Genomic DNA, 19,963 nt, shown 5'->3' with positions numbered 1-19,963 from the left:
CGAATAATATTACACGCCCCACTTTTCAGTTTTTTATTTGTTAAAAAGGTTTGACACATCCAATAAATTTCACTCCACTTCACGATTGTGTCCCACTTGTTGTTGATTCTACACAAAAAATTAGAAGTTAATATCTTTATGTTTGAAGCCTTAAATTTGGCAAGAGGTTGACCCGTTCAAGGGGGCCGAGTACCTTCGTAAGGCACTGTATATATCGGGATTTCATTTGCTCAGCCAACACAAATAATTTACAAGTGAAGAAACAAGGATGCCGTTTTTATTTTTACAAATAATATGAAAACCGGTTTGCATTTGTTTTCATGTGCAGCATGAAAGCATCTTGACAGGATCTTTAATTGATGCTGTTGTTGACCGACTTGTCAGTTTAGGTGAACGGTCATGTTTTTGTTGGTTTGCAACTGTAGTATACTCCATTTATTGATGATTGATTAAACGGTGGTATGTGAGATGTTCAAACCTTGCAATATGGCTTTATAACTTAACCCCAATTTAAACTTGTTTTCTACTATATCCCAGACCTGTCTGCTATTATTTTAGCCTTAAGAGGTTTTAGGATCATTGTTTTTTTTTCTGTATTAGTAATTATAATCCTTTTACAGTAAGTTATAGTTTAGTATGGCACATACATTTATTTTATTTATTTATTGACATATTCAACATGGCGCCGCAGATGGTCGCCTCGGCGTGTTGGTGCGCATTGTTTTGTTTTGTTTTTTGCTTTAAAACGGTCTTCTGTGATGGTACCCGGAGCTCTCTCACCAGAGAAGAACTCATGAACATCAGGGCTACTACACCAGAGGAGTTATTTCCTACTTTTCTGCCTACTGCTCTGGAATGTTTGGACATTCTGGTCAAAGGTGCGCTCACCTTTGTTCACGCGGTGAAACGCCGGAAGAGAGGGAAACGGGCTGGGGTGCTGGTACGTCTTCGCCAGCGTGGACTACAAACACAGTTACCTGGAATATTTCTCTCTAACGTGCGCTCACTTCCCAACAAAATTGAGGAACTACAACTGCTGTTGGGAAAAAACAGGGACTTTTATTCATCGGCAGTTTTGTGCTTCACGGAGACGTGGCTGTGTGGATTAATACCGGACTCTGCGCTGCAGCTGGCAGGATTCCAGCTCTACAGAGCGGACAGAGACACGGAACTCTCTGGCAAAGCGAAAGGTGGAGGAATCAGTTTCTACCTCAACAGTGGTTGGTGCAACGACGTGACAGTGATTCAGCAGCACTGTTCTCCAGACCTGGAAGCCTTCATCATAAACTGTAAGCCTTTCTATTCCCCCCGTGAGTTCGCTTCGTTCATCCTGGTCGGTGTTTACATCCCGCCGCAAGCTAACGTGCAGGTCGCACAGCGCATTCTCGCCGACCAGATACTGAGTGTGGAGCGGACCAACCCGGACTCCTTAGTTATCGTCGTTGGTGACTTTAACAAAGGTAATCTCACCAACGAACTCCCCAAATATAGACAGTTTATAAAATGTCCGACCAGAGAGGACAACATTCTGGATCACTGTTACACCACCTTCAGAGACGCTTATCACGCCGTCCCACGTGCTGCACTGGGCCAATCCGACCACATCATGGTCCACCTGATTCCTGCATACAGGCAGAAACTAAAGCTCTGAAAACCTGTTGTGAGGACGACAAGGAAGTGGAGCAGTGAGGCTGTGGAGAATCTCCAGGCGTGTTTAGGCTGTACAGACTGGGATGTGTTCAGGACTACTACCAACAGTCTGGACGAGTACACAGAGGCTGTGACTTCCTACATCAGCTTCTGTGAGGACAGCTGTGTACCATCATGCACCAGGGTGAGTTACAACAACGACAAACCCTGGTTCACAGCTAAACTCAGAAGGTTAAGACTGGATAAGGAAGAGGCCTTCAGGAGAGGGGACAAACACATATACAGAGAGGCTAAGTACAAGTTTGGCAAGGCAGTGAAAGAGGCCAAACGACTGTACTCTGAGAAGCTCCAAAACCAGTTCTCAGCCAACGACTCTGCGTCTGTCTGGAAAGGGCTCAAGCAAATCACCAACTACAAGCCGAAAGCCCCCCACTCCATCAACGACCGACGCCTCGCCAACGACCTGAACGAGTTCTACTGCCGCTTTGAAAGACAAAGGGACAGTCCTGCAACCATCCCCCACGACGCCCCCCAACAGCTGCAGCCACAATCCACCACCCCCACCTCCCCAACCTCAAGAGGGGCCTTGGCCCCTCCAACCCCCACCCTGAAGTTCCCCCCCACCAGCCCCCTACCCACGCCGAGGACGGCTCTTTCCATCCAGGAGAGGGACGTCAACAAACTCTTCAGGAGACAGAACCCCCGGAAAGCTGCTGGTCCGGATTCTGTCTCACCAGCCAGCCTGAAGCACTGCGCTGATCAGCTGTCTCCAGTCTTCACAGACATTTTTAACACCTCACTGGAGACATGTCATGTGCCAGCCTGCTTCAAGTCCTCCACCATCGTCCCTGTTCCCAAGAAGCCAAGGACCACAGGGCTTAATGACTTCAGACCCGTCGCCCTGACCTCTGTGGTGATGAAGTCCTTTGAGCGCCTTGTGCTCTCACACCTAAAAGACATCACCGACCCCCTCCTGGACCCCCTGCAGTTTGCCTACAGAGCCAACAGGTCTGTAGATGATGCAGTCAACCTAGCCCTTCACTTCATCCTCCGGCACCTGGACTCCACAGGAACCTACGCCAGGATCCTGTTTGTGGATTTCAGCTCTGCCTTCAACACCATCGTCCCAGTTCTGCTACAGGAGAAGTTTTCCCAGCTGAGTGTGCCCGACTCCACCTGCAGGTGGATCACTGACTTCCTGTCTGACAGGAAGCAGCACGTGAGGCTGGGGAAGCATGTCTCTGACTCCCTGACCATCAGCACCGGTTCCCCCCAATGCTGTTCTCTCTCCTCTGCTCATCTCCCTGTACACCGACAGCTGCACCTCCAGTCACCAGTCTGTCAAGCTTCTGAAGTTTGCGGACGACACCACCCTGATCGGACTCATCTCTGATGGTGACGAGTCCGCGTACAGATGGGAGGTGGACCATCTGTTGGACTGGTGCAGCCAGAACAACCTTGAGCTCAACGCTCTAAAGACAGTGGAGATTGTTGTGGACTTCAGGCAGAACCCAGCCCCACCTGCCCCCATCACCCTCTGTGACTCCACAATTGACACTGTGGAATCTTTCCGTTTCCTGGGAACCATCATCTCCCAGGATCTCAAGTGGGAGCCAAACATCAGCTCCCGCATCAAGAAAGCCCAGCAGAGGATGTTCTTCCTGCGGCAGCTGAAGAAATTCAACCTGCCAAAGACTATGATGGTGCACTTCTACACACCCATCATTGAGTCCATCCTCACCTCCTCCATCACCATCTGGTACGCCGCTGCTACAGCCAAGGATAAGGGCAGGCTGCAGCGCTTCATTCGGTCTGCTGAGAAGGTGATTGGCTGCAGTCTACTGTCACTCCAGGAACTGTACACCTCCAGGACCCTGAAGCGGGCAGGGAAGATTCTGGCTGATCCCTCCCACCCCGGTCACAGACTCTCCCCTCTGGCAGGAGGCTGCGGTCCATCCAGACCAAAACCTCACGCCACAAGAACAGTTTTTTCCCATCTGCCACCAGCCTGGTTAACAAAGCCCGGAAACCACCCTGACACTCTCTCCCCATCTATGTTGTGACTATGATTATGAATATATTATTTAATATTAATATTTTAATATTTTATCATATAATATTTTGTTACGGGTTGTCCTGTGAATACCAGCCCAGTAAGGCGGTGGTATTCGGACAAAATCGAAAAGGGTGAGCCAAGCTCTGACATTATTGAACAGCAAAACTCACTGTACACACATGGATTGAATTCACACAATTTCTTAAAATACAAGAATTTATTAACAAAAATAAGTCAACTCAAAGTCAAACATATTTCAATCAACAAACTCTTTACTATGCTAAAACAATCCAACAAAACTACCAAGCTGAATTAAAGAATAGGGAAGACTAATGGGCTATGTACAATATAAACAAGTTGATTAAAGATGATTGGAAATTATGACCAAAAGAGTGATGCAACATTACCATGCAATGTTTATGTTTGAGAACCAAGGATTATCTTGAAGAATCTGGAAATGAAGTTAAATTAGTCTTGGAACCAACTTAGGAAATAATCAGCAACATTTAGACAACCATTCACAATGCAAGATCAGATAAAATATTATTTTAATAAAATAATGTTTTAAAGAATGATCTGCTGAATAAAACCAACCTTCTGGACGACTAATTCTCAACGGTGTCTCATTAGCTGCCTTTATTTATTAAAATAATATTCAAAGAAATATTATAAAGGAAAGAGTAAAATATTTAGGGAAATATTTTGGAAAAGAACCAAATCTTTCTCGAGAAATGGGCTTACGTATGCAAGCATGTGTTCTTAGCTGTTAGCAGTTAATGCTAACAAAAGACGTTTATAGCTTAGCACCAGAATCAAACACATACCTTTAAAATACCAGGTTTAATAAAAGGGTTAAAATGCATAAGCACGGACAGCGGGTTATGATCAACCTTCTGTGTTTAAAATCACCCTTTAAATAAAGTTTGTCTTAACTTTCAAAACACAAACACAGAACACAAAACTGAGCACATGTGAGCAGATAGCCTGCTAGCACCAAGATAGCTGAGTTTCACAAACAAAACCAAACTTCAGAAAATAAAAAACGTTTAGATCATTTCATCCTAAATAATTTCTCTCTGCCCAAACCCTAACCTCGTATGAACCGTGCTGAGGAGGAATTGTGCGGGCGACGATGAAGTTTGATGAAAGCTGGTTGTGTGGCTCGCTCTGTCCGCTGACCACACTGCAAGTTAGCTGCCGTTTCACCTTCCTTCCGATCGGGAAAACTGCTCCACTCGGCGTTGTAGAAACAAAGTCTCTGCAGGGAACTCTGGAAACAGTTTGCTGTCTGTAGATCTCAGAGAGAAAGTCAAGCAACGCTTGTACCTTAATTACCCCGTTCGTGAATGAATACCGGATACACATACAGTATTTCATTCGTACTTAACTTTGTGCATATGATAGGTGATCGTCCGCTGACTGTCTTCTCTTGACTCTGCTGCATTTCTCTCTGATAGTGACTAAAATATATCTAAAGAAATTCCAGATTCTTCGCCTCCAACTGTGTTGCAAGCCATTGTAGCAGCAGTCAGTTTAGGTGCCGGGGTTCCCCTTTGACGTCATAAAAGAGCGCAACAAAATCGCAAAGGAGTAGTCTGGAAATGCTTTTTTAGTGACATTTATGAACATAGATCTCAACTGTTCATTTCAGGGGCATGAAACTGCTTTTTGAAATATTTTATCAATGTTGCCTTTCCCTAAATGTAATTGGATTTATTACAAAAATTCGATGTCACAGGCACTTTAAGATAATTTCTAAAGTTTAGAAAACTTACACTGCTACAAAAAGACACTTTCTGAGCTCTCCAAGAAAATTTATAATTTTCATCCGCATCTGGTCTGAAGAAGGTTCACACAACTGTTTGTTTTCTTATTTTGTCCTGCTGTGTCTTTTTTTTCCCCTTTCACCATCATATGGCCTCTCAAGCCTGAAGGACTGAGTGAAATTGAAGCTGATGTCAGCAGATTTGAGCTCCAAAGATGAAGACCATACCTGTGTGATAGCTTTGAGTTCAGCATCTCCACAGCACTAACTGCCTCAGACAGCCTCTGTCAGAGATGAGATATCATGTGTGTGTGTGTGCGCGCGCTATACTGCATAGAGCCAGTTAAATGTAAACTAGAGAGGGATCTGGGAATATGACTCAACCTGGGAGCGGATTTCAAAGTCGACAACCTCCACCGAAGCTTCATGGCATCAATTATTTATTGGGTTCGCTTTGACATATTCAGCTGCCTCTTTTCCTGCCACTTTTAGGTAGAAAAATGGACTGAAAGAACATCTTAGGAAATTCATCCACAAAGAAAACCCTTTCTTCCAGTCTAATAAATTTTTGCAGTTTATTAAAATCTACATTGTATCCACTAACAAATTGAATATTTGTTGAATACCGTTTTTTTAATATAAAGATACTCTTCATGTCATAATGGGGTTTTCTTAAACTCTGAGATACACAAAGACAATGTTTTAACAGTTTATTTAGAAACACTGATGAAGGTCGGACTGGAACCGGCGGACAAACGCGGGGCCTCTCTGAAGGAGAAAGACAGAAGCTGGTAAGCACTCAGGTTGGATACGGAAAACAGAATGTATTCTTTAGATGCTGACTTACAGGGGTTGGGTTCTTGGCAAGACCGGGGGGAAATAAGTCCTTCTCCACGGTGGCTTGAGGCTGACAGGCTGTGAACAGTTTTTGGAGGATGAAGTGCTTTGTTTCTTCTCTTTCCAGGAAACTCCACTATGGTTGGAGAGTTTTAACGTTGGAGGGTGGACAGGCAGGTTGACGGGTGGTTCTCAGGTGGCTCCTGAAATGCTGGGCTTGGAGTTGGAAGCAGAGAGGAGGTTCAGGGCTGAGGTGTTGATGCTGGAGTTCCCAAACTCCTCTGAACATGACACGAGTGAAAACGGAGACCAGAAGTCAAGATGGCGCTGACGATGGCAGCCACGGAGCTTCGCTCTCTCTTTGTTTTTGTATTTTGTGTGTTCTTATGTTTTTCGGGCCACAGCTCTGTGGTCTCGGGCCACAATCCTGTGGTCTCAATCAGTAGAGAGGAACTTCTCAACATCAGAGAGTCCTCTCTTGGGATTTTTTCACCATCTTTCATTGATCCGAGGTTCACTGAGCTCCTGGCAAGCGGAGCTGCGGCGCTCTACGGGATACTGCTCCGAAAGCATCGAAGGGGAAAGCGTGCTGGTGCGCTGGTAAAGCCCCGCAAAAGAGGACTTCGCACACCACTGCCTTCAATCCACCTGGCAAATGTCTGCTCTCTAAACAACAAGATGGACGGGCTGCTTCTCCTCACCAGTAAAAACACGGACCTCCGCGGATCAGCGGTTCTCTGCTTCACCGAGACATGGCTGAGTCAAAACATCCCGGACCGTGCACTGCTGTTGCCGGACTTCCTGCTGTTCAGAGCGGATCGCACCGCGGAGCTATCGGGGAAGAGGCGAGGAGGCAGAATCTGCTTTTATATAAATGAAGGTTGGTGCAGAGACGTAAAAGTGCTGGGGAAAACATAAAGTCCGGATCTGGAGTCATTTTCCATAATCTGTAAACCGTTTTATTCACCGAGAGAGTTTTCCTCGTTTATAATAATCGGCTCATATTTTCCACCGCATGGCTGCACTTCTGCCGCAGAAAAACATCTCGCTGAGCTGATTACAGACGTGGAGAAAAAATACACGGACTCTTTCATCATAATACTGGGAGATTTTAACAGAGCAAACCTCTCCAATGAACTCCCCAAATACAGACAGCATATTAAGTGTCCCACCAGAGACAAAAACACAATGGACCATTGTTACACAGCTTTAAAGGACTCATATCATGCTGTTACCAGGGCTGCTCTGGGTTTTTTAGATCATTATCTTATCCACCTCATCCCAACCTACAGACAGAGACTAAGAGCTTCCAAACCCAAGGTTCACACTGTTAAGAAGTGGACTGAGGAATCAAAGCAGATGCTATAGGCCGGCTTTGAATGGACAGACTGGACTGTTTTTGAAACCTCAGCCACTGACTTAAACCAACTAACTGATGTGGTGACATCATACATCGGTTTCTGTGAGGACATGTGTGTGCAGACCAAGACCTTCTGCACCTTTGGGAACAACAAGCCATGGTTTACTCCACACCTCAGGAATCTGCGCAGGTATAAGGAAGAAGCTCACATCAGTGGAGATTGGACGCAGTACAGGCAGGCCAGGAACATACTAACAAAGGAGATCAAAGCAGCCAAGAGAAGCTACAGTGAGAAGCTGAAGAACAGCATTTCTACTGGTGACACTTCAGCTGTATGGACCGGTCTGAGAAACCTGACTGCCTATATGAGCCCCCCCACCCATCCTGAACAGAGTCGTCTCCTGGCCAACCATCTCAATAGCTTCTAATGCATACATGACAAGAAGCCATTCACAACCAACCAACCCCCTACCTTCAGATCCTCTGCCTGCACTAAAGATCTCCGAGGAAGATGTGAACAGGCTCTTTCAGCGCATGAAAACAAAGAAAGCTGGAGGACCTGATAATGTCTCCCAATCATGCCTGAAAGCCTGTGCAAATCAACTCGCTCCGATCTTCACAAGGATCTTCAACAAGTCACTGGAGAAATGTGAGGTCCCCTCCTGCCTCAAACGATCCACCATCATCCCGGTTCCCAAGAAACCCACCATCGTAGGATTAAATGACTACAGGCCTGTAGCCCTGACGTCTGTGGTCATGAAATCCTTTGAGCGGCTGGTGTTGAAGCACCTGAAAGACATCACAGGCCCCCTGCTGGACCCCCTGCAGTTTGCTTACCGAGCAAACAGGTCGGCAGATGATGCTGTTAACTTAGGTCTACACTTCATCCTGCAACACCTCGACCGTCCAGGGAGGTACGCCAGGATCCTGTTTGTAGACTTCAGCTCGGCCTTCAACACCATCATACCAGACATCCTCCACCAGAAGCTCACCCAGCTCAATGTCCCAGCCTCCACCTGTCAGTGGATCAACAGCTTCCTGACGGACCGACAGCAGCAGGTGAGACTGGGGAGCATCTTCTCCCGATCCAGATCAATAAGTACTGGTGCCCCCCAGGGGTGTGTTCTATCCCCACTCCTCTTCTCCCTGTACACAAATGACTGCACCTCAGCGGACTCGTCCGTGAAACTCCTTAAGTTTGCAGATGACACCACTGTCATTGGACTGATCCAGGACGGTGATGAGTCTGCATACAGACAGCAGGTGGATCGGCTGGTACACTGGTGCGGTCAGAAATACCTTGAACTGAACCCACTCAAGACTGCGGAAATGGTGGTGGACGTTCGGAGAACACTACCCCCATACACCCCCCTCACCATCCTCAACAACACCGTAGCAGCTGTGGACCACTTCAGGTTCTTAGGAACCACCATCTCTGAGGACCTGAGATGGTCTTCACACATAGACACTGTTCGAAAGAAGGCCCAGCAGAGACTGTACTTCCTGAGGCAACTCAAGAAGTTCAACCTTCCACAGGAGCTGCTGGTTATCTTCTACACTGCCATCATTCAGTCTGTCTTGTCTTCATCCATCTCAGTGTGGTTTGGCTCATCCACAAAACAGGACAGGTCCAGACTGCAACGAATAATCAGGAATGCAGAGACAATAATCAGGGCTGACCTCCCCTCCATCAAGGACTTATACAGGTCTACGGTCAGGAAAAGAGCTGCTAAAATCTCTGCAGACCCCGCACACCCTGCACATAAACTGTTCAGAGCTTTACCTTCAGGCCGCCGCTACAGAGCACTGTTCACTAAAATCAGCCGCCACAGAGACAGTTTCTTCCCCCAGGCTGTTTCTCTGATGAACATTCAATAAAGTACAAAACAACAGCATACAAATGTTGCAAATGCACCTTTTTATTATATATGTGTATATTGTACATTGTAAATTTGTATATTCTGTAATGCAAAAACAGAACAAAAGAGCAAAGTGTACCGGAGTCAAATTCCTTGTTTGTATGTACGAACTTGGCAATAAAGTTGATTCTGATTCTGATTCAGAAAGGTTCCACGACTTCCTTCAGGAAAGGGTGGTCTGCAAGGCAGGCGGAGGAAAAACAAGGAGATCAGAGAAGCAAAGGTCTAGCTGTTACCACGTCAAGTGAGAAAATGAGCTGACGCCTCCCTCTGGGTTTCCACTCCATCAGTAGCCCAGCTGATTGCTCTCAGATGAGCAACACCTGTGCAGCAGCACCTGCCAGTCACACCCTGCACAGAGAGAACACAGCACACAAACACAGCCTGCATGCAGCCCACACACAGCCTGTACACAAACCACTGTGGATATGACGTTTTAAACAGACATATCTGAGGTTAACTATTGTACAACTGTAACCTTAACATGCTACAAATCTGCAGCTAAAACAACTTAATTGCTAATTTCTTAATTTATCATCTTTTATATTGATCCCTAAAATGAAAATGAACCAGTAAGTAATTTGGAGGATATTTTCTCTAAATGTAGTATAGTTAAAAACAACATTGCTTCCAAGATCTGATTGTCAGGGTTCTGGATTCTGTTGTGTCTGTGTTGTGTCCTAATCTCCTGAGCTGTATGTTTCCTCCTCTGAGCTGCTGTGCTCCTGCACACCTGGTCCACATCAAGACATACAAACTGCTGCAGTTAAAAAGAGCTGTTTGAGTTTCTCACCACTTTTTCACACTGACTATGTTCATGTCAGCTCCGTCATCCGTTGCATATTGTGCCCTGTGGCTATTCACACTGGATGCATTTTTGGGTTTAGGCTCCATCATACATGACTTTTACTCCCATTGAAATTCAGGCATGTGCTCCGTCATACTTCATAAATAGACTTGATCCCTAACTTTGACCGAAATGGAAGGAGGGCTCTCCATCAGGCCGCTGCACCACAGAGCCCATGTGAATTACCGCATTGAATAGTGTGGCTTCTATTTGCAACGGGGAACAAAACACACAGATAACGGGGTCTGTGTGAATGAAGGGCTATCCCTCTATGGATGAAGGAGCAGACACAGAACGTAATCAGTGTGAAGGAGAGGGGTGGTAGCCTCTAGTACTCTGTGTTTCTCCTGTGCTTTTATGATGTCCAGCATTACTTACCTGATCTTCTTTGTGTCTTTTCCGAAGTTAAACCTGCTGATTCATTGTAAATTCATGGTGGTAAATTCTCTCTTGAGAATCTTCCTTGCCATAACTTCCTGGAAGTTAAATCTCCTTGACTGGCTCCTGGCAACTCCTCACCCCAGTAATTCAATCCACTACCTCACCTCCAGTTCCTACCCGTCCGCCCTCAGGAAGTAACTCCTTCAAACTCCAGAACCTCGTAGACTTCAGCTCCCCGCACAGACCCAACAACTCCTGGATTCTGCTCCCTCTCCTCCAAACCTGTCAACAGCAAGACCAACTGTAAGAACAACACCAAACATTTATCATATCATTTTCCACTCTAACAACTTACCTTGCCATTTATCTGTCCTCATCTTTTTCATTTCTCCTGGTGCCTTCCTGGAACCCCCACCCCACTGGTTCTCAGCACTTCTATCCAATAGAGACACAGCTGAGTACATGATCACTTGGTTCTTTTATGAAGAGAATTAATGGCAGCAACAATTGCAAATAATGCACAATGCTAGTAACATGTTTTATCTCTGCGCTCGACTAGCCTGTCACTTTGCTACGTATCCTCATAAATTCCCCGACTAAAGGACAAATAAGGGATTATTCTGAAAGTGAGTGACAGAGTAAAAATGAGGAAAATTTGGCAAAATGTGCTTGAGCAGCCTATAGCAGCATACGCAGTGAGCCACATGTGACACACACAAATATGTGGTCACAGTTTTGTTTTGTTAGTGTTTTGATAAGAGTAAAGGAGAAAAACATGTGAACATGGGGTGTAGTACCGGAGTGCTTCAACGGGTGGTAGTAGCAGGATTGAGTGTCCTGTTTGTCAGTCCGAAGCGGAGGGTGAAGAAGGACACAAGCGGTGACTATCTCCGTCTCGTTATTATCTGTGTTACAGAGACCCTGATCTTCCCTAAAAGAATAAAATATAAACTGTAACGGTGATTGCACCGGCCCAATACCTGCAACAGTTTCTTGGTGGCCCGTACGGGGATAGATCAGTGGAGCTCGATGAGACCAACCCAGATGGAGACATCCAAGATGGCTGCAGTCTGCTGAGGAAGACGCGACACTCAAAGTCCACAACTGCAGTGATGAGAAAATAATAAAAACCGCAGCACACACAGACAACAGCAGTCAAGGACGGAGATCTGGGAGAATCTACGTTGGAACGTCCAGGTGAAAGGGGAATATATACAGTCATGGCAGACAGTGAGAGGAGAAATCTGGTGAGGAGCATCAAGAGAAGCCTGCTTACCCTGTCTGCAGAGGAGCTGTATCAAGTCGCCAAGTCACTGAAACCCACACCAGGGGTAAGCCAGCCCGATCTCAAGTCAGAGGATGAAGATGGGTGTTTTCAGTACATCAGTGTTGTCATGAACAGTGAAGTACTGCGGGAGTCTGAAGATATGGGGATGTCACAACTGCTGGTACTTAAAGATGCTATACAGGTCCTTCTCAAAATATTAGCATATTGTGATAAAGTTAATTATTTTCCATAATGTCATGTTAAAAATTTAACATTCATATATTTTAGATTCATTGCACACTAACTGAAATATTTCAGGTCTTTTATTGTCTTAATACGGATGATTTTGGCATACAGCTCATGAAAACCCAAAATTCCTATCTCACAAAATTAGCATATTTCATCCGACCAATAAAAGAAAAGTGTTTTTAATACAAAAAACGTCAACCTTCAAATAATCATGTACAGTTATGCACTCAATACTTGGTCGGGAATCCTTTGGCAGAAATGACTGCTTCAATGCGGCGTGGCATGGAGGCAATCAGCCTGTGGCACTGCTGAGGTCTTATGGAGGCCCACGATGCTTCGATAGCGGCCTTTAGCTCATCCAGAGTGTTGGGTCTTGAGTCTCTCAACGTTCTCTTCACAATATCCCACAGATTCTCTATGGGGTTCAGGTCAGGAGAGTTGGCAGGCCAATTGAGCACAGTGATACCATGGTCAGTAAACCATTTACCAGTGGTTTTGGCACTGTGAGCAGGTGCCAGGTCGTGCTGAAAAATGAAATCTTCATCTCCATAAAGCTTTTCAGCAGATGGAAGCATGAAGTGCTCCAAAATCTCCTGATAGCTAGCTGCATTGACCCTGCCCTTGATAAAACACAGTGGACCAACACCAGCAGCTGACACAGCACCCCAGACCATCACTGACTGTGGGTACTTGACACTGGACTTTTGGCATTTTGGCATTTCCTTCTCCCCAGTCTTCCTCCAGACTCTGACACCTTGATTTCTGAATGACATGCAGAATTTGCTTTCATCCGAAAAAAGTACTTTGGACCACTGAGCAACAGTCCAGTGCTGCTTCTCTGTAGCCCAGGTCAGGCGCTTCTGCCGCTGTTTCTGGTTCAAAAGTGGCTTGACCTGGGGAATGCGGCACCTGTAGCCCATTTCCTGCACACGCCTGTGCACGGTGGCTCTGGATGTTTCTACTCCAGACTCAGTCCACTGCTTCCGCAGGTCCCCCAAGGTCTGGAATCGGCCCTTCTCCACAATCTTCCTCAGGGTCCGGTCACCTCTTCTCGTTGTGCAGCGTTTTCTGCCACACTTTTTCCTTCCCACAGACTTCCCACTGAGGTGCCTTGATACAGCACTCTGGGAACAGCCTATTCGTTCAGAAATTTCTTTCTGTGTCTTACCCTCTTGCTTGAGGGTGTCAATAGTGGCCTTCTGGACAGCAGTCAGGTCGGCAGTCTTACCCATGATTGGGGTTTTGAGTGATGAACCAGGCTGGGAGTTTTAAAGGCCTCAGGAATCTTTTGCAGGTGTTTAGAGTTAACTCGTTGATTCAGATGATTAGGTTCATAGCTCGTTTAGAGACCCTTTTAATGATATGTTAATTTTGTGAGATAGGAATTTTGGGTTTTCATGAGCTGTATGCCAAAATCATCCGTATTAAGACAATAAAAGACCTGAAATATTTCAGTTAGTGTGCAATGAATCTAAAATATATGAATGTTAAATTTTCATCATTACATTATGGAAAATAATTAACTTTATCACAATATGCTAATATTTTGAGAAGGACCTGTAGATGAGCTGATTCAGGGTCAAGGGTCACCAGTGGAACCTGAGATTGAGGACGTCCCATCCCCGGACACTCAGATTCGTAACACCAATGGAAGGAATAGCCAGGCTAATGAAGATTCATCTAATAACGAAAGGAATGATGACTCTCAGCCTGATAACCAGAATGTGGGTAACACAAATGATACAGAAATGCAGCAGTTACTTACCTGTTATGAAGAATTAAGTAAAAGAATATCACAATACATACCTACAACGTCTACATTAGTTGTGCAGTCACCAATAAAGATCCAACCTAGACTGCTGGGCACCAATGCACCACAGAGAAACTTGGCTGAGAACACACATGATAAGGTAGTATCCCTGAAAGATCTATCTTTCCTTCACTGCAGAGAGTTTAAGATTCAAGTAGGTCAGATTGGGGACCAGGGGTCAGACCTCAGTTACAATAGTATTTGTCGCCAGATTGAGGAAGGGTTTAAAGAACAATTTAGCAGTACTGAAATTGTCAGGGCTGTTTTGAGAGTTATGAAACCAAGTAGTTTCAAAGATATGCTTATGAACAGAGATGAGCTAACAGTAGAGGAACTCAAAGGCTTCCTACACTCCCACCTGGGTAAACAGAACAATACCGAACTGTTCCAGGAACTGTACCGAGTTATAGGTCTCAAACAGAAGATTCTGCTGGCCTCAAAACGTGTGGACACAGACATTAAATATGCTTCCAGTACAGTACAAGAAGTGTTCTTACATACTGTACAGGTCCTTCTCAAAATATTAGCATATTGTGATAAAGTTCATTATTTTCCATAATGTCATGATGAAAATTTAACATTCATATATTTTAGATTCATTGCACACTAACTGAAATATTTCAGGTCTTTTATTGTCTTAATACGGATGATTTTGGCATACAGCTCATGAAAACCCAAAATTCCTATCTCACAAAATTAGCATATCATTAAAAGTGTCTCTAAATGAGCTATGAACCTAATCATCTGAATCAACGAGTTAACTCTAAACACCTGCAAAAGATTCCTGAGGCCTTTAAAACTCCCAGCCTGGTTCATCACTCAAAACCCCAATCATGGGTAAGACTGCCGACCTGACTGCTGTCCAGAAGGCCACTATTGACACCCTCAAGCAAGAGGGTAAGACACAGAAAGAAATTTCTGAACGAATAGGCTGTTCCCAGAGTGCTGTATCAAGGCACCTCAGTGGGAAGTATGTGGGAAGGAAAAAGTGTGGCAGAAAACACTGCACAACGAGAAGAGGTGACCGGACCCTGAGGAAGATTGTGGAGAAGGGCCGATTCCAGACCTTGGGGGACCTGCGGAAGCAGTGGACTGAGTCTGGAGTAGAAACATCCAGTCCAGAGCCACCGTGCACAGGCTTGTGCAGGAAATGGGCTACAGGTGCCGCATTCCCCAGGTCAAGCCACTTTTGAACCAGAAACAGCGGCAGAAGCGCCTGACCTGGGCTACAGAGAAGCAGCACTGGACTGTTGCTCAGTGGTCCAAAGTACTTTTTTCGGATGAAAGCAAATTCTGCATGTCATTCGGAAATCAAGGTGCCAGAGTCTGGAGGAAGACTGGGGAGAAGGAAATGCCAAAATGCCAGAAGTCCAGTGTCAGGTACCCACAGTCAGTGATGGTCTGGGGTGCCGTGTCAGCTGCTGGTGTTGGTCCACTGTGTTTTATCAAGGGCAGGGTCAATGCAGCTAGCTATCAGGAGATTTTGGAGCACTTCATGCTTCCATCTGCTGAAAAGCTTTATGGAGATGAAGATTTCATTTTTCAGCACGACCTGGCACCTGCTCACAGTGCCAAAACCACTGTTTAATGGTTTACTGACCATGGTATCACTGTGCTCAATTGGCCTGCCAACTCTCCTGACCTGAACCCCATAGAGAATCTGTGGGATATTGTGAAGAGAACGTTGAGAGACACAAGACCCAACACTCTGGATGAGCTAAAGGCCGCTATCGAAGCATCCTGGGCCTCCATAAGACCTCAGCAGTGCCACAGGCTGATTGCCTCCATGCCACGCCGCATTGAAGCAGTCATTTCTGCAAAAGGATTCCCGACCAAGTATTGAGTGCATAACTGTACATGATTATTTGAAGGTTGATGTTTTTTGTATTAAAAACACTTTTCTTTTATTGGTCGGATGAAATTTGCTAATTTTGTGAGATAGGAATTTTGGGTTTTCATGAGCTGTATGCCAAAATCATCCGTATTAAGACAATAAAAGACCTGAAATATTTCAGTTAGTGTGCAATGAATCTAAAATATATGAATGTTAAATTTTCATCATGACATTATGGAAAATAATGAACTTTATCACAATAAGCTAATATTTTGAGAAGGACCTGTATATCAGGGATTGAACCACAAATATACCAACACTCGCTGGGAACTGAAGTTCTTGCCTGCCAATTCCTCGGTTACCAATGAGGCCATACTTAAACACCTGAAGAAAATAACAAGTGATAACAAGCGAAAGACAACGACGTCTGGGCTCAGTAGTCCGTTCCAAGGGAGCCAGTGTGCAGAATACTGCGGTTGAAGCAAATGCTGTTCAGAACCCTGTAAACAAAGAAGACCTTTGCGAAAGGAAACAAGCTGAGAAAAGCACAAATATGATGCAACAACTAACAGAAGGTGGAAAAGTTAGAAGACATGGTCGAACTGATGAAACAATCACTACAAGCATCAGGGGAAGCAACAAGTCGAGGTGAGAAAAACAAGATAAATCGCCAGAGAGACAGACGGAATGCTTGCACAAAATGTTGGGAGGAGGACAGACCTACTTGCCCTCACTGTTTCCATTGTGGAGAAGAGGGACATCGAGCAGTGGGCTGTTTGAAGAAAGTAACGCATGAGGGAAACTGGAGCCGGTCTCTGCCGAGGGACAGAGAGTGACCGGGTTCCAATCCATGTCCCAACCCAGCACATTGGGAACCCTGGTGGCACATGACCACAGGAAGCGGAGCAATGTACAGACACTAACAAATGACTTACCTGAAACAAAAAGTGATCACCTAGCCAAACTAATTCGGAAGAAAGCTCTCACCCAGTGTAACCTGAATGGACTAGCAGTGACCGCTTTGTTGGACACAGGATCCCAAGTAAGTCTAATTGATAGAGAGTGGAAAGATAGACTCTTGCCGGACACCTCTGTCCAGCCGATTAGTGAGATTATGGCTGATGAGGAAGAGTTAAAAATCTATGCGGTGAATGGTGATAGTCTTCCGTTTGAGGGTTGAGTAGCGATTACAGTCAACTTGTTGGGAAACAAGGATCCTAGGTTATCCATCAATGTACCTTTCCTTGTAAGTAGTTTCACTTTAGAGAGACCAGTGTTAGGCTTCAATGTACTTGAAGAAGTGATTCAAAGGCAACCTGAAAGACTTGTCCCAACGTTAACCAGTCTGCTACACAATGCAATTTCAATCTCTACGGAAAAGGCAGAGCTACTCGTGAACTTCATACAGACCGATAAACCCTTAGAGCAGGATGAAAGACTCAGGTCCGGCCGGACTGACATTACTATCCCGGCAGGCCAAGTAGCTTGGTTAAATGTGACATCTCACCTGATATGAACTTATCCGAGACCGTTTTCCTGTTTGAACCTGATGAAAGTAACAATCGGCTCTCTGAGTTGGACATCGGGGAGGGCATTATAGAAGCACAAAACACTAAGAAACCATATGTGTTACTGCTGATTGGAAACAACACTAAACACGCTGTGACTCTATATAGGAAAACAACACTAGGTAGCATTCACAGCATTGACAAAGTTATTAACATGGACCTACCTGAGACATCAGAGCACCCGGTGACAATAAGCAGTACCACTTCAACTTCTGCTGTTGTTCCACCATCATCGCCATGGCAACCCCCCATCAATGTAAGTCATCTTACTAAAGAGCAACAAGAAAAAGTAAATAAAATGTTTTTTGAAGAGTCAGAAGCGTTTGCACGGGACAGCACAGACATTGGATGTATACCGACTCTGCAATTATCCATTAATTTGAAGGATGACCTGCCGGTTCAGAAAGCTTATTCATCGATACCAAAGCCATTATTCCAAGAAGTGAAAGACTACATACAAGAGCTGCTGTTAAAAGGGTGGATAGTGAGGTCAAAGTCTTCATATGCCGCGCCAGTTGTATGTGTCCGTAAGAAAGATGGCAGTCTACGGCTCTGTATAGATTACAGGCTTCTCAACAAAAAAACTGTACCTGATCGACATCCATTGCCCCGGATACAGGACCTGACAAACACACTGGGTGGCTACACGTGGTTTAGTATCCTGGATCAGGGGAAGGCTTACCACCAAGGGTTTGTTGCTGAGGGTTCCTGCCAGTTCACAGCCTTCATAACGCCCTGGGGCCTATATGAGTGGATCCGTATTCCATTTGGACTAACAAACGCTCCTGCAACGTTTCAAAGGAGCATGGAAGAGATGCTGGGGCCTCTCAGAGACGAACGTTGTCTCCCCTATCTAGATGATATATTGTGTTACGCAAGGACTTTTGATGACCATATGGAGTGTCTCAGAAAAGTTCTCCGTGCCTTACAGCAACATGGGGTAAAACTGAGACCAGAGAAGTGTGAGTTCTTTACAAATGAAGTGAGGTATGTGGGAAAGATTGTATCAGCTGATGGGGTCAAAATAGACAAGCGCGACATAGAGGCTGTTAGGTTGCTGACCAGTAAGACACCGAAGACTGTTGGGGATGTGAGGAAACTGACAGGGTCCCTGAGGTACTACCGCTCGTACATCCAAGATTTCCCTAGGATAGCCAAGCCAATCTATGAGTTGCAGGCAAAGTCAGGCGAATCTCGGAGTTCAACTAGTACACAGTTACATTCTAGAGAGACAGTTGTATGGACAGGCACCCACCAAGAAGCACTAGAACAACTAGTCACGCTCCTCACTAGTCCTCCCGTGTTAACCTATCCTGATTTCAATCTGCCTTTTACACTACACACGGATGCTTCAAACGAGGGACTGGGAGCTGTTCTTTACCAGTGGCGGGAGGGCATTTTACGAGTAATCGGATATGGTTCGAGGACTTTGACACAAGCTGAACGTATTTATCACTTACATAGTGGAAAATTAGAGTTTTTGGCGTTGAAATGGGCTGTATGTGAAAAATTTAGGGACTACCTATATTATGCACCCCATTTTACGATCTACACGGACAACAATCCGTTGACCTACGTCATGAGCACAGCAAAGCTTAATGCAGTGGGACACAGATGGGTTGGTGAACTTTCAGACTTTAGGTTTGACATACGATACCGTCCCGGCAAAGCTAATGCTGACACTCTTTCACGACTACCTTTAAACATGGGGAAGTATATGGATGAGTGTACTGAGAGTTTTTCAAATGAGGCTGTTCAAGCTACATGGGATGGGAGCCAAGTGGCCAAAGCCAAAGAGATCGCGTGGGTGGCCGCCCTCAACCTGTCAGCTCCGGACAGGCCTTCCCTGCCTCAGACCAGTCTACATAAAATAAGTCAGAGTGATATGGTGAGAGCACAAAGAGAATATCTGGATATTGGTCAAGTTATCAAACTGAAAGAGTCGCACACAAAACTGACAGAGGAGATGCGTGAAACCGTGAGTGTGGGGGCACGAAGACTGTTACATGAATGGACCAAGTTATGTGTTGAAAATGACATCCTATACCGAAGGACCAAGGAGAGAAAGCAACTTGTCCTCCCGGGAAAATATAGGAATGTAGCACTACAGCAGCTACATAATGAGATGGGTCATGTGGGGACAGAAAGAGTACTTCACCTGGCAAGGGAGAGATTTTATTGACCCTTTATGGCCAAGGACATTGAGACGTATATCACCCTGAAATGTCCATGCATCATGTCAAAGAAACCAGTCACTCACACCCGAGCTCCTATGGGAAGTATACAATCTAGTTACCCCTTAGATTTAGTGTGCATTGACTATCTACATCTCGAAGCCAGTCGTGGGGGCTACGAATATATTCTGGTGGTCCTGGATCATTTTACCAGATTTGCTCAAGCCTACCCAACAAAGAATAAAA

The sequence above is a fragment of the Girardinichthys multiradiatus genome, chromosome 20 (assembly GCF_021462225.1).
Source record: "Girardinichthys multiradiatus isolate DD_20200921_A chromosome 20, DD_fGirMul_XY1, whole genome shotgun sequence".
Lineage (NCBI taxonomy): Eukaryota > Metazoa > Chordata > Actinopteri > Cyprinodontiformes > Goodeidae > Girardinichthys > Girardinichthys multiradiatus.
Note: the sequence above shows the minus strand (reverse complement) of the source record.